Consider the following 12,505-nt stretch of genomic DNA (forward strand, 5'->3'; position numbering starts at 1 on the left):
GACGAATTGCAACACTTACTCCTGTACGCCTAGAGAATGAGAGGGAGGGACGCGGGGGGTGAGCGAGTAGGTTTCCTTTCACTGTTGAGCACTTTTTTACAAAGTGCATTACGAAGTGTCCGTGCCTGGAAAATATATATAAGTGGCCGTAACAATACTCGTTCGTTTCTCGCAAGCAATAAGTGGATAAAATCGCTTAACTAGTCCACAATTACGAAAACACACGCATGCACACATGATCCGCATTCGGCGGAATTCGATGTCCAGCTTGCTTGATCGATCAGATCGTGCACGGTTTGTTTCCTTGCTTTTATTTCCACCTGCGCCGCAGTCGCGTTTATTTATCAGCTGCAACGTTATTTTATTTTAAAAAATCCTCTTAAGTGCCGACATGGTGACTTTACTACTGTGGTTCCCGTACACCTCTGTGGAACACGTTTACCCTTGCTTTAGATATCGCTGTAGCTTCTCGATCGCACTGTGAGCGCCTTCTCGTCTGAGCATGCTTGTAATACGTGCCAAACGAATATGCACACTGTGACGCGTGCGTCGTCAACATTCCTTCCTCCATGGTCATCAAATTGTCGTACCCGCGCTGTTGCAGCGGAACGGCGTGCTGGTAGTGTCGTAGTGTCGGAGCTTTTTTTTAAATCACGGAGACGTTGTGCAGCTCCAAGGCATGCAACGTGGCATATTTTCGCTAAAGGGTCGACGTTGTAACGAGGGCAAGGTTCTGTTTAGCGTTGCTTGAATCAGTTGCCAAATTTTGGACTCAGTGTTGCCAGACTGCCAACAAATTTGGCGAAGAAATTTGCCCCTGTAGTTGTGCCTTCCCCGTGAGGGCTTTGTGTCGTCCGCAGTGCATTTCGCAAGTGCGTGTGCGACGTTGGCCATTTTAATTAATGGAATGTTGCGCTGCGATTGTGCCAGATATTATGAATTTTGGCTATTTGGGCCCTGGGAGTCCAGAGCAATCGAGCGACCTGATGTCTTCAACATCCACTCAATATATTTAAATGAATAACATCAAGAAGAGGATCCTGCAGGTCATATTATATAAGCTGACCCGCCTGTAACGTCACCTATCCAGCCAATAACAAAAATAAACAAACATATAATAGCCCCCCCCCCCAAAAAAAAAACAAGTGCTTCTGAAACACAATTGTTAAAAAAGTTTTGTTTCTCATTATTGTCATTCCAATTTCATCCCCCCTGTACGTGAAGGTAGTCTTCGATGTAGAAATGAGTTGAGCATATATTCAAGATCGCTGCTGAACGCAATCAGCAGAGATGTTCCTTTCGCAAGAGATTGTGCCTGATCACCAGAGATCTCAACTCGAAAAGGATCTTTGAGATACACTTCTGGAAGGTATCTCTGGAGACAGGCCCGTAACGGAAGAGGGAGGGGGGGGGGGGGGACTCGAGTTTTTCTTGAAATTCGAATAAAGAGGTTGTTTTACCAAAAATAAATAATTAAAATAGGCAGTTTTCAAGGTTTGCAAGCCTACTTAAAAAATGTCTGGCTACGGACCTGTCTGGAGGTGTCCAGAGACAATGTCCTGCCACATCCCCTTCTCAGACACAACAAAGTGAGATGGTGCATCCATCTTTTGCATCTGAACTGTGTGCATGTGTATCTCCAAAACACTGAAATTGCCAGTGTCCTTATTGTATTAAATAACTCATTAAGTCCGAGCTTTAGTAACCCATAAGTGCCCTCTCCCTGACAGTGGGGCAGGCACAACCACAATTTATCCCTCCTTGTCAGCCAATGAGAGGGATCAATTCACCCAGCAATGCCTTAATTCTAACATCACCTTAATTTCTAACATCACAAGCTTGGGCTATTTGGATATACAATGACACTATCCACACACTCCACAACACATCTTGAATTATTTGCCTCTAGTAAGCCACAGAAAGAGCCAAAGGCAAGCAAACATAGCACAAATCAGAACTCCATACCTAATCTCCATGTCCTCATTTCTTTCTTGTCAATAGGATTCAAACCCAAGATCATCACTTTAATAAGAAAGGGGGCTGTACATTCTGTTCCATGTGAAGGGGGCTGTACATTCTGTTCCATGTGAACCACAGTGTGCACTTTGATCACAGAAATAATGTCAGGAATGGTAGTGAAAGCAACGTTGTCATTTGGTTTTTAGGCCTCGGTATCTGGCATGGAAGGCTGCACATGTGTCAGACGCATTCACCAAGTTTAGTTAAATCTATCCTTGACTATCTCCCAGAACACTGAATTTATCAATAATGCCATTGCCCCCTCTTTTTTTACTGCTTTCTATAAAAAATGATGTCCAGATTTGATGGACAAGAGCTTCATGAGGCAGTTGGAAATATAAAACAGTTAAGGTATCCTGAACATTGCTTAATTGGCTCTCTTGAGCAAAAGAAATCTAGAGAAAACAAGGAATTAACTGGTGGTAGAAGTAAGAAAGATAAGCATATCATAAATGTTCATGATCTGCACGGTGTCTCACCAAGGTGGAAGAAAGTTGAAACAAGGTGGCCACAATGTTGTCTTTTGGATGTGACAAGTTGGGCAATATTTGTGCTGCTGTTGATAGCGGAAGCTGCGAAAGCAGGACAAACAGCGAGGATGCATAATAAAGCTCGGACCAAATTCATCGAGACTATTTATTGCTATGTGAAAAACTCTTTTCATGTGGAAGGCAACATGCTTGCCAGACAGAAAAAAATCATCACTATACGTGCGTCTCAGGGAGTATAGGAAAACTTGAATGGACGCCTTCATTGAATTTATCGTGCTGTAAGGTTTGCAGCTTGCTTATTTGGTTAACAAACATGGCAATCAATAAAAACAGTGCTGTTACTAGCAAGCTATATCATGTCTGAATATCAATATCCACACCTCCAGGTACAATGGCAATACAAGAGTGCCTGTGGTACCTTCTGAAAGCCAAGGTACTATTGAAGCAAAAGGAGACAGCAGCTTATGAACTAGTAGAGGCTTTTTACATTGTTAGATGGCATGTGTGTTGCATATGGCCTTCATTATTGCTCCATGACGTCTAAAATAATTACCTTCTCATTGGTCTTTAGCTAGTTATGTTGGCACATGTAGTTTGGTCAAAAGTACATCCTTTTGCAGTTGTCCTTTAGTTCTTGTCACATGCAACTTTGTGTGTATGTATATAATATGTACACATTTGTAGTTACAATAAAATTTCTGTTAACAATTGGTAATTGGTAGTCATTAATATGTCGTTTCTGTATAGTTTTGTTTGGCTCTGCAAATTTCTGTGTAAATTACCAAAGTGCCCAACTTGCTGCGTCTTGATTCTTATTAAAATTGTAAGCCTTGCCCTCAACTTCTGAATATCTCAGCAAGCTGAGATCTCAAAACTGTGAGACCCTTTATTTGCCCGGGGCTGCTGAATTCACGTGCTACTTGGAGAACCAGATTTGCCTTTATGCTTTTCTAAGTGCCATATAAGGGCTCTTATCCAATCTATGAAAGCAGAAACATATTGCACGAATGGGACTAGGCATGGGCTCTGTTTATTCATAACCATACCTTTTATAAGTATAGAATGTGTACCTGGAATGTAGCTTTGTGAAATATACTTCCATCACTACAAGTAAGCAGGACACATGTGTGTAGATTCTGCTACCTTTGCTGAATAAACTCACTAGTTTGTGGACACCCTAATGTCACTGAAGAAGCTGAAATAAAAAAGCCCATCTGAAACCACTCCTCCAATCAATTGCCAGTGAAGCTACAAAACTGTGCCCGGAACTTTAGTTATTTCAGCATATCTAACATGACAGTGTAAAATAAATAACACAAACGTATAAGCACAAATATACAATGTACAAGTGAACAAAGGGAATTAAAGACAAGACTGGATTGTACTATATGGAAAAGAGAACATTAACAGGAAATGAGAAAGGCACGTCAAGGGCTGAAGTTACCTGTTCAATTATTTTACCGATTTCATGAAAGTGCTGGGTTTCATCCTTGTTATACAGTTTTTCACTGTCCACTTGATTCAGAGAAGCATAGAAGCTATAAGGCTTATCAATGCTTGCAAAGGGACTTTCAAAAGAGATTGTAGGAATTTTGTGAAAAGTGGACAACTCATACTGGCAAGGAGGCAGGGAACATGCGCATTTTTTCACTGTCGGCTCTTGTGGGGGCAATGGCAGGGCAGGAAAAAATCTTTGGTGAGGCTGCTCTGCCCCCATCTGGAGCACAAACCTTTGCCTGAGCAAAACTTGAATGCCTGTCATTGCCGGTAGCCATGTTGTGCGCATTCACTTGAAAGATAGGCATGATTGCATACATAAAAATGTTTCATCATGTAGTTATGTTTACATAAGAAAAAAAGGTTCTTTCTATCAAGTAAAAAGCAATAAACTGTCGCTGCATTCAACAAGAAAAGGAATAAAAGTAAAATAAAAAAATTGTAAATAAAGAGACTATCTAGATATGCAGCATTAAAAACACCTAATAATCGCATACGAATTTACGAGCGTATTGATTAATATGCTGGCCAAGGCCCGAGAATACATATATTTAACGTTGTAGACACCCAATTATATTTGAAAAATTATTTTTGAAAATAAATGTCAGTTTTTAGTTCTGTTGAGTGGCAAGCCCACATATCAAGTAAGCAACCTGACAGTAATGGCAGTAATGAATTAAAGAAACGAGATAAGAGTGCATTACTTTATATTCTTAGCCACTAACTTAAAACTTCACTCAAAATAAACAGGCACCACATGTCATTGCACTCCACAGAAAGTTTATTAGAGCAGCACAAGGACTTCATATATAGTGTGTGCATGACATAAAATTTTTCATTTTTACCGTAAATACTGGAACAGTCGCATGTGTCTGTCATCCTGCCACCTTCCCCATTAATATAGACATATATTTTGTGTTTATACAAATTTTGTGTTCATACAAATTTGTAACACACACATGCTACACAAACGTAGTGAGCCTCTTTGATTCTCCATCCCTAAAAATCTGAGAAACTGTAAACAAAGTTCTTCTTGGCTGACAGAATTGCCTCAAGTGGTAAGGGACTGTCAGGAACAAATAATTAAAGAGGCCAAGTGAGCTTCGCAAAGTCTCAACTTTGCTGAAAAAGAGCATGGCGTTAGCAAGTGGCAAAATTAAAAGCAATTTTTTGCTAGGCCTTGCATTCATTATGCCAAAATGTGTGCAGCTATGTCCACTATGAACAGTTTGTGCACATATGATGTATGCAGTAGAAAATTTTCTAGCAGTCTGACTGTAAATGCACTTTCATTCAAATAAAGTGCTACTTTAATTGAATTGCCAAGTTATTTCTCAGTGACTAAATGGCATATGACAGTCTTTTATCCTCCATCTCTACCAGTCTTAGACTGCTTGAAATGGCATTTTCAGCCAGTGGGCACTACTAATGCAGTATTTTTGGCAGTCTTGGACAGTCCAGAATGACGTATTTAAGGGCCCAGTGGGTACTTGAGAAAATTATAAATATTTACAAGCGTTATGGGCATCCATCCCATATGGATTCCTAAATTGTATACATAACTAATATTATATACCCACAAATATAAAAATGTTGAGCTTGTAGTATAATTTCATGACAACACATCTAGTTACTACAAATATAACTAAATCACAATGTTTGTTTGCCATTCCTTTCTCTGCCACCATAGGCTTTGTTCACAGCACATTAGGTGAAAGATGTGCTCAATCTAAATTAATTGAAATGTAAGACTAATAACTTAGTCTGCATCTTTTACAGGACATTTTCGTCAATATTCACCTTAATTCATGACATCATGAGGCATACATTTTTGACAGCAGATAAAGTAATAACAAATAAAACGAGGTGGCTACATTTTTAATTTGAACGAATAAACAAGTGCCTGTATAGATGTGTAACTACATGCATGACTTAAAGAAAGTGTAAATTTTAAGGGCTTGTTTTCTTTGTTAAACACATTAATAATGAGATCTAACAGACAATAATGCCAAGGAAAGTATGGGGGATTTTGTTAGAAGTAATTGTAATGTAGACATGAAGAAAGATAAGTGGGTGAAAAGATAACTTGCCACCCGCAAGTCATCTTTTCGCCCACTTTGATTTCTTCATATTTACATTACAATTGCTTCGTATAATAACTGGCTCCCATACTTTCCCTGGCATTATTGTCTATTAGTTATCATGAACACATGCATGACTTGTGATATTACCACATTCATAAGCTTATTATTGTCAACTACTCAAGATCTGTGCATATATTACATTAACCTTGAGTACTTCTTTTATGTAGCAAATGCAAATATTGGTCATTTTCAGGGTCTGTTCTGATGCTTTGTATGCCATTTAATAATTATCCACTTAGCTTTACCAGATTGTGGCCATTCGATGACCCAACCTGCACCATATAAAGCTAGGTGGATGTGTCACTATACTTGGCCTAATGCAGCTGAACTTGCAGTAATTCACCTATGTATAGTGAGCTAGCTGCCTAATCAAATTGATTTACATCTTCCCTGGTCTAACATTTTTAAAATGACCTCCCACAGATATGAGACTAGCTAATTGTAGCAATAAACCACAGAATAAAAACTAACCTTGCTTAACCACAGATAAGCTGCAACTCATGATACTGGGCATCCCTTACACTAAGCTAGCCTAAATTAACTAAAACTAATATACAGTAACTTTAGCTCAAGCTAGTAGTTGTCACATTCACATCCAGCTGACGTTATTGAATTTTACCATATTACCTCATAGTGAGCAGCAGGGTCTAAACACTACAGAGATAATATGTTGTTTAATTTATGCAGGAGAGTAGCATGCTTAAAGCAATGTGGAGAGCTTTTGTTTACCGTAGTAACTATGATGGTGAGCAGCAATGTACATTGTTAATCTTCAGAAAAAGCAAATTTTGTGAGCTCTCTCTTTCGCAGTGTTCTGTGAAGAATATTGCAATGTGCAGCATTAGCTATTTTAATTTCACTAAATTTTATTTTGCTGCCAAAACGAATATATGCTGCAAGAAGATTTTTAGAGGCAGATTATGTGAAAGCAAAAAAAAGTGTGTTCATAGATTCTAAGAACTGTAACTAGCATATCTGCTATGTGTGTGAATGAAACTTCAATATGCTTAATTCATGTGGCATTCATCTCAATTCTGTCTCACTGCCATATATTTTAACTGTTAATTCAAGTGAAATATTACTTGCACGAGCATTAATTAAACAAAGTGTTCAGTTGTATGAAGTTTTTTTTAAACCCAACACCAAAGTGCTATTGAATTTTTTACAATGCTAACCCACTACATATTAACAAAATTTTCTTCAGAGTACACTTCAGTTCTGCAAACACATTTCCTGACATAATCCAATGCCCCTGAAATCATATATTGATTACTCTAAGAAGTAGAACCACACTTTTTGTGGTTCTACTATCTGAAACACAGCACCAGTGTGTCTGTTAGGCACAAATGTCTTTACCCTTTTGTCGACCTCTCACAATTTTTATCTGTACATTTGCTACAGTTCATTATAATTTATTACACCTTTACTTCTTGTGCCTTTGTTTCCATCATTTTTTCTTCGCTTCTTACCTGGAGGTTTCTGCTATTGCTTTAAAGTTTGGTGCATCTAATTACACTTTTTTGCCTTTCACATGAGCACACGAGTTGTGCACATATAGTTTTAAAAAGGTACACGTGACATCTTGACGTGAATATGTGGATTGCTTTCTGATGTGGCATCTGTTTTAACTTCTCTGCCTTTTACATAAGCTTGCAAGCTGTGCATGCATAGTTTTAAAGAAGTACACGTGATGTTTTTCCGTGAAAATGTAGATAGCTTTCTGACATGGCAGGTGTGACTGGAAAGGCATGGTATGATAAGCTATAAAAGAGAATAGTTGGTGCAATAAAGTTCCGCTGTAATTTCACCGCTTGTCTAGTACACTGTGTTCCTTAGTCCTCATCCTTTTGCTGCACTGTGTTTCCTCAGCTAAGTATATACCAACTCACTCAAATCAAAGTATTGGTGGAGGTCAACATCTGATGTATGCTTCTCTTGTGCAACATGAACGAAATAAATGGAAGTAAGCGTCCCATTCGACAGCGCTCAGTAGCAGGAGCTTAGACTTATTTACAGTAAAACATAGCTTTGAACGTTGAAGTATTTCAACAGATGTATGCTGATATGCTGGTCACATATTTCTGGGTTTTGGACTTGCCTTTAGCACACTAATGACCATAGGTCGGTAAAAAAACTGGAGCTCGCTCAACAAATATATGTAATCTGCTCTGAGGGCTCACTTCGACTCAAACCCACTAAAACTTGTGTCAATTGAACTCACTCAGACACACAATTTTTCTCAGCTGAACTCACTCAGACTCACCACTTGACCCGAGTCTGAGTGAGCCTGAGTGAGTAGACTCATGAGTCCACGAGCGTAAAATCAGCTTTTTCAATCATGGTGTCAATACGCTTTAATGCCAACATCTCACAAAATCCGTCCTCTACGAAATGCATTTTGATTTTACATCATCAGATATCAGTTATTAGGGTTACAGGACATTAATACAAAGTATGCGACTCAAGCAAGATATTTTCATCAAGGACCTCCCAAAAAGTTTGTGAGGCAGGTCTCCCTAAGACATGTGTGAATAGACACCACCATAAAATCCCGAACAAGCCCCACGATAAAGTAAAATCTGCTGAGAATTACAGGGGAGGGGGGGCTTGCTCGGTCATGGATCGAAATTTATGATAGCGAAGGAAGAGCCACTAAGAATAAAGAATGCACACCCATGCTTCTAATTAAATGCTTCATTGAATACACATGCATTAATTCTTTTCATTCGTCCTCGTTGGGTGAATAAAAAGAGTGAATGCCACAGTGAAAATGAAAAGGGCAAGAAGGGGGGAGTCATATTTCAGATTTTACGAAAAATAGAGGGGCACTTGTGTTCAGAATTTTACAGTATAAAAGTAAGCCAATATAATATTAACAGCAATGATGGGACAACAGCGGGGCAATAAAAGGTGGAGCTCACTGAAGAAATATATTTTTCCTTTAGGGCTCACTCTGACTCACGAACATTTTCATAAACTGCACTCACTTACCATCAAACTCACCACAATATTACTCACCTGGACCAATATGAGCGAGTCTGCTCAAAATTTTGCTGATCCGTGGTGATGACACCTTATCTTTGTGCAATTCAGAAAAACCAGCATTTGTGAGCGTTTTTTCACACACTTCTAACATAGGATTTTGCAGTCTTATTACATGTACAGTATTCTAGTTGTCTGAATAATTGGTTGACTTAGGTTTGTTTGTACTGCTTCATTACTGTTCGATTCATTTTTTCGACTTCGAATCTTATGGAGGAATACAAGCAATTTCTAGCCTAGACGATATGCACGCTCATAACAGCAAACCATTTTATATACTACTACATGAAGTTGCTTTAACTTAGCATTCTAAAGCGTCACCTGAGGCAAGGTGAAAAAAAATGGGATACGATTGATTGAGAGCAATGAGATAGGGCAGCAGAGTTTCAACTAATTTATTTTCTAAACTACTACTAAATTTATATATTTATAGATATGCCCACAAAAAGAGGGTGCAGTGCAAGTACACTATCACAGAGCACAAATAGCTATCACACAGCACCATATAATTGTAGCCATTCATTTTAAAACAAAGAGATTGGAGGGATACTGATGCATCATCCCCCTTCTTCTGTAAGTGAAACGTCTAGTCCTCCACATGCATGCTAAGGTTTCCCTACTTCTTTCTACCACACAAACTTCTCCGAACAGTGGCATGCAGCCACACAAAGCACAATGGAATGGCAGGTGTGAACCTACGCCATTCTTGGTCTATATAATTATGCTCTTTTAGGTGATCATAAACGCAGGGTCCGGTTCGACTTACGTATGCCTTGCCACAGCTCAACGAAATTTCATGAACAATGCCCACCAAGCAACGCAGCTGGGCATGCTTCATTTCTCATGAAAGCTTGGCTTTTTGCGAAGAAACGTGGGCACGAAGTTTCGAGAGCCTGTTGGGTGCCGAGAAAACGACTGGAACGTCATGCCTTTTTGTAACCTTTTCCAAATTGTGGGCAATCTTGTGTGTGTAAGGCAGAACCAATGGCCTCTTTTTATGTACACTCATACTGCCTCCTGCATCCTTAAAGTTCTTGGAGGAGAAATTGAGACACACTGGTTAAAACCACTGAAGAGAGGCCTGCTGCAACCAGCCTTGTAATCTGTACACGAAAACTGTCGTCTATGATGTGCTCAGACAACTTGAACAATGCAAATCAGAGACATATTGTCGCTATGGGTCTTTTCACGGTTTTTTTTATGCGTAGGTTCATAAGACAGGTGGACAGGCTTAGCTGTTAAAAGAACAGTACATTTTTCAATAGCATTAGAGGTATTGTTCCAGGAAAGGTCATCAGGTATAACAACAAAGCCACCTATTCCCATAATGAAGAAATGTACAAGCACAATAAACACTTTTACATAAACACCATTATGTATTACATTAATTATTAATCACCAAGCAAATGTACAAAATGCACATCAAAGGGCCCTTAACCGCACAGAGGTTGAAATTCAGTTGTGAGGAAGTTGTGCACGAGTGTTCAACAAGCCGTGAGAATTTTCTGAAATGGTGCCATAATAACGGAGTTAGACGTGTTTAATTAATGAAGTATGGCGATCGCTCCTCTCACTTTTCTCTTCACTACCCGAATAGGTATCCTCTCCAAAAGCTGCTTTGCTTTCCCTCTCTTCGAGTGACCCTCCTGATCTCGCATGGCATGCTGGTGCACATGAGGTCTGTGTGTGGCTGGTACAGACGCGGAGAACGGGTACTGCTGGGATGGCTGGGAAGTGGCTTTCACGGGCAACACAACGAACAACAAGCAGCACAGACAGCTGCTTGCAGACTAATCGGAAGTACGCAGTGGGTTTTTGTTTGACTAATCGCTGTATGATTTGTGTTGCAGCAATATATTCAATTTCCTGACATCACATGGGAACCAGAAAGGCCTAAAAAGGAGTGATTGTTTCTTGAAATTTGTGGCACGCCGGCAGCTTGTAGCACTGCCATGTGTGGCATCGTTGAACGTGACGGCATTCTGCAGACGGTGCGCATGTTTACTTGAAAAGTTTGAAAAAATATTGAGGTGGTTTAGGGGCCCTTAAACGCATAATTCACGCCAGAGTAAAGTCATTGTGCCTGACAAGTCTTGGGTGTTTTCTGGATTTCTTTGCTGTTTTCCATTTGAAATTTTTATATTAAAGGGAGCGACAGCCTATTTTCTAGGTGCCTGTTTTCATTAGCGCTACGGAAAGCTTGCCAGCCGGTGAGTCTAATCATGTAATGGTAAAGAAGAAAGCACCGCGAAACATTCATAATTCAGAATTGTTCTATCTGTAATGAATATGAAGTCGTGTACCTATATGCTGCAAACAGTGAGCGCAAGAACAGTTCATGTTAGAGCGCAGTGGTTAAATGAGCATGTGTGCGGTTGACGCACATGCACACGACTCGACTTAGTCCACTGGCAGCCACGATGGCAGTGCCGCTTCTCACTCACCATGCAACTTCTTTCATGTCGCAGCGCAGAATTCATATTGCTTTAGCGCAGCTCAGTTTGAGCGTGAAGATGCTATGCAGTCAAGAAGGGGAAAAAAACAGATACAGACGACAGTGTCAGCGCAATATTAATTTATCATGCATCAACTCGCCCATTCAGCAGTACTAGTCTATTTCAGCGCAGAATTGAGCAGGGCTAGATATTAATACACGTATTTTAATTTTGCTAACTGGCATACATGATGGTGTCAAGACTATGTACAGCAAAATGATTGACTTCGTAGTCCATATTCCAGCTTCAAGGTTATTCTGCTAGGCTGCACAAAAAGATGGTGTTTCTTACATTTAAGCACGATTTAAAATATAAATCCTAGTCACAACATGAAAAGAATGCTGGAATCGGTCAGTATATTTCACGGCCTTTTCATTTTTCCTATGATCTAAACGCACATTCTGGCCTGTTGTCGGTCCCTTTAAGGTGAATTACAGCACAACTTTTATGTCGCAAAGGTGCACTTCACAACATAAACAGGAAAGTTCACTGATTCACTCAGCAACCATGCAGTCTGGCATTAATGCATTGTTCAAGTGGTTATATGTTGCCCATTTCTTGTGACAAGATGTATTTGGGGTGAGGCCCACCACTGGAGGCGCGAGCCCTGCAATCGCGGTAGCATGCAGAGTTGGATCACGTGATCTCGCCTCGCTCTGGCGAAGGAAAGCTGGTGGTTGGATGCGTTGTTTTCACTTTTGAACAGCGTTGTTTTGCTCTCACTTGATGTATGCGAACTTCTACAGACTACACAATCTGGAAAGTTTGAAGCAAAAGTTATCGGCGGTGTGCTGCAGCGTGCTACGTACACGATGAC

The sequence above is a fragment of the Rhipicephalus microplus genome, unplaced genomic scaffold, assembly GCF_043290135.1.
Source record: "Rhipicephalus microplus isolate Deutch F79 unplaced genomic scaffold, USDA_Rmic scaffold_402, whole genome shotgun sequence".
Taxonomy (NCBI): Eukaryota; Metazoa; Arthropoda; class Arachnida; order Ixodida; family Ixodidae; genus Rhipicephalus; species Rhipicephalus microplus.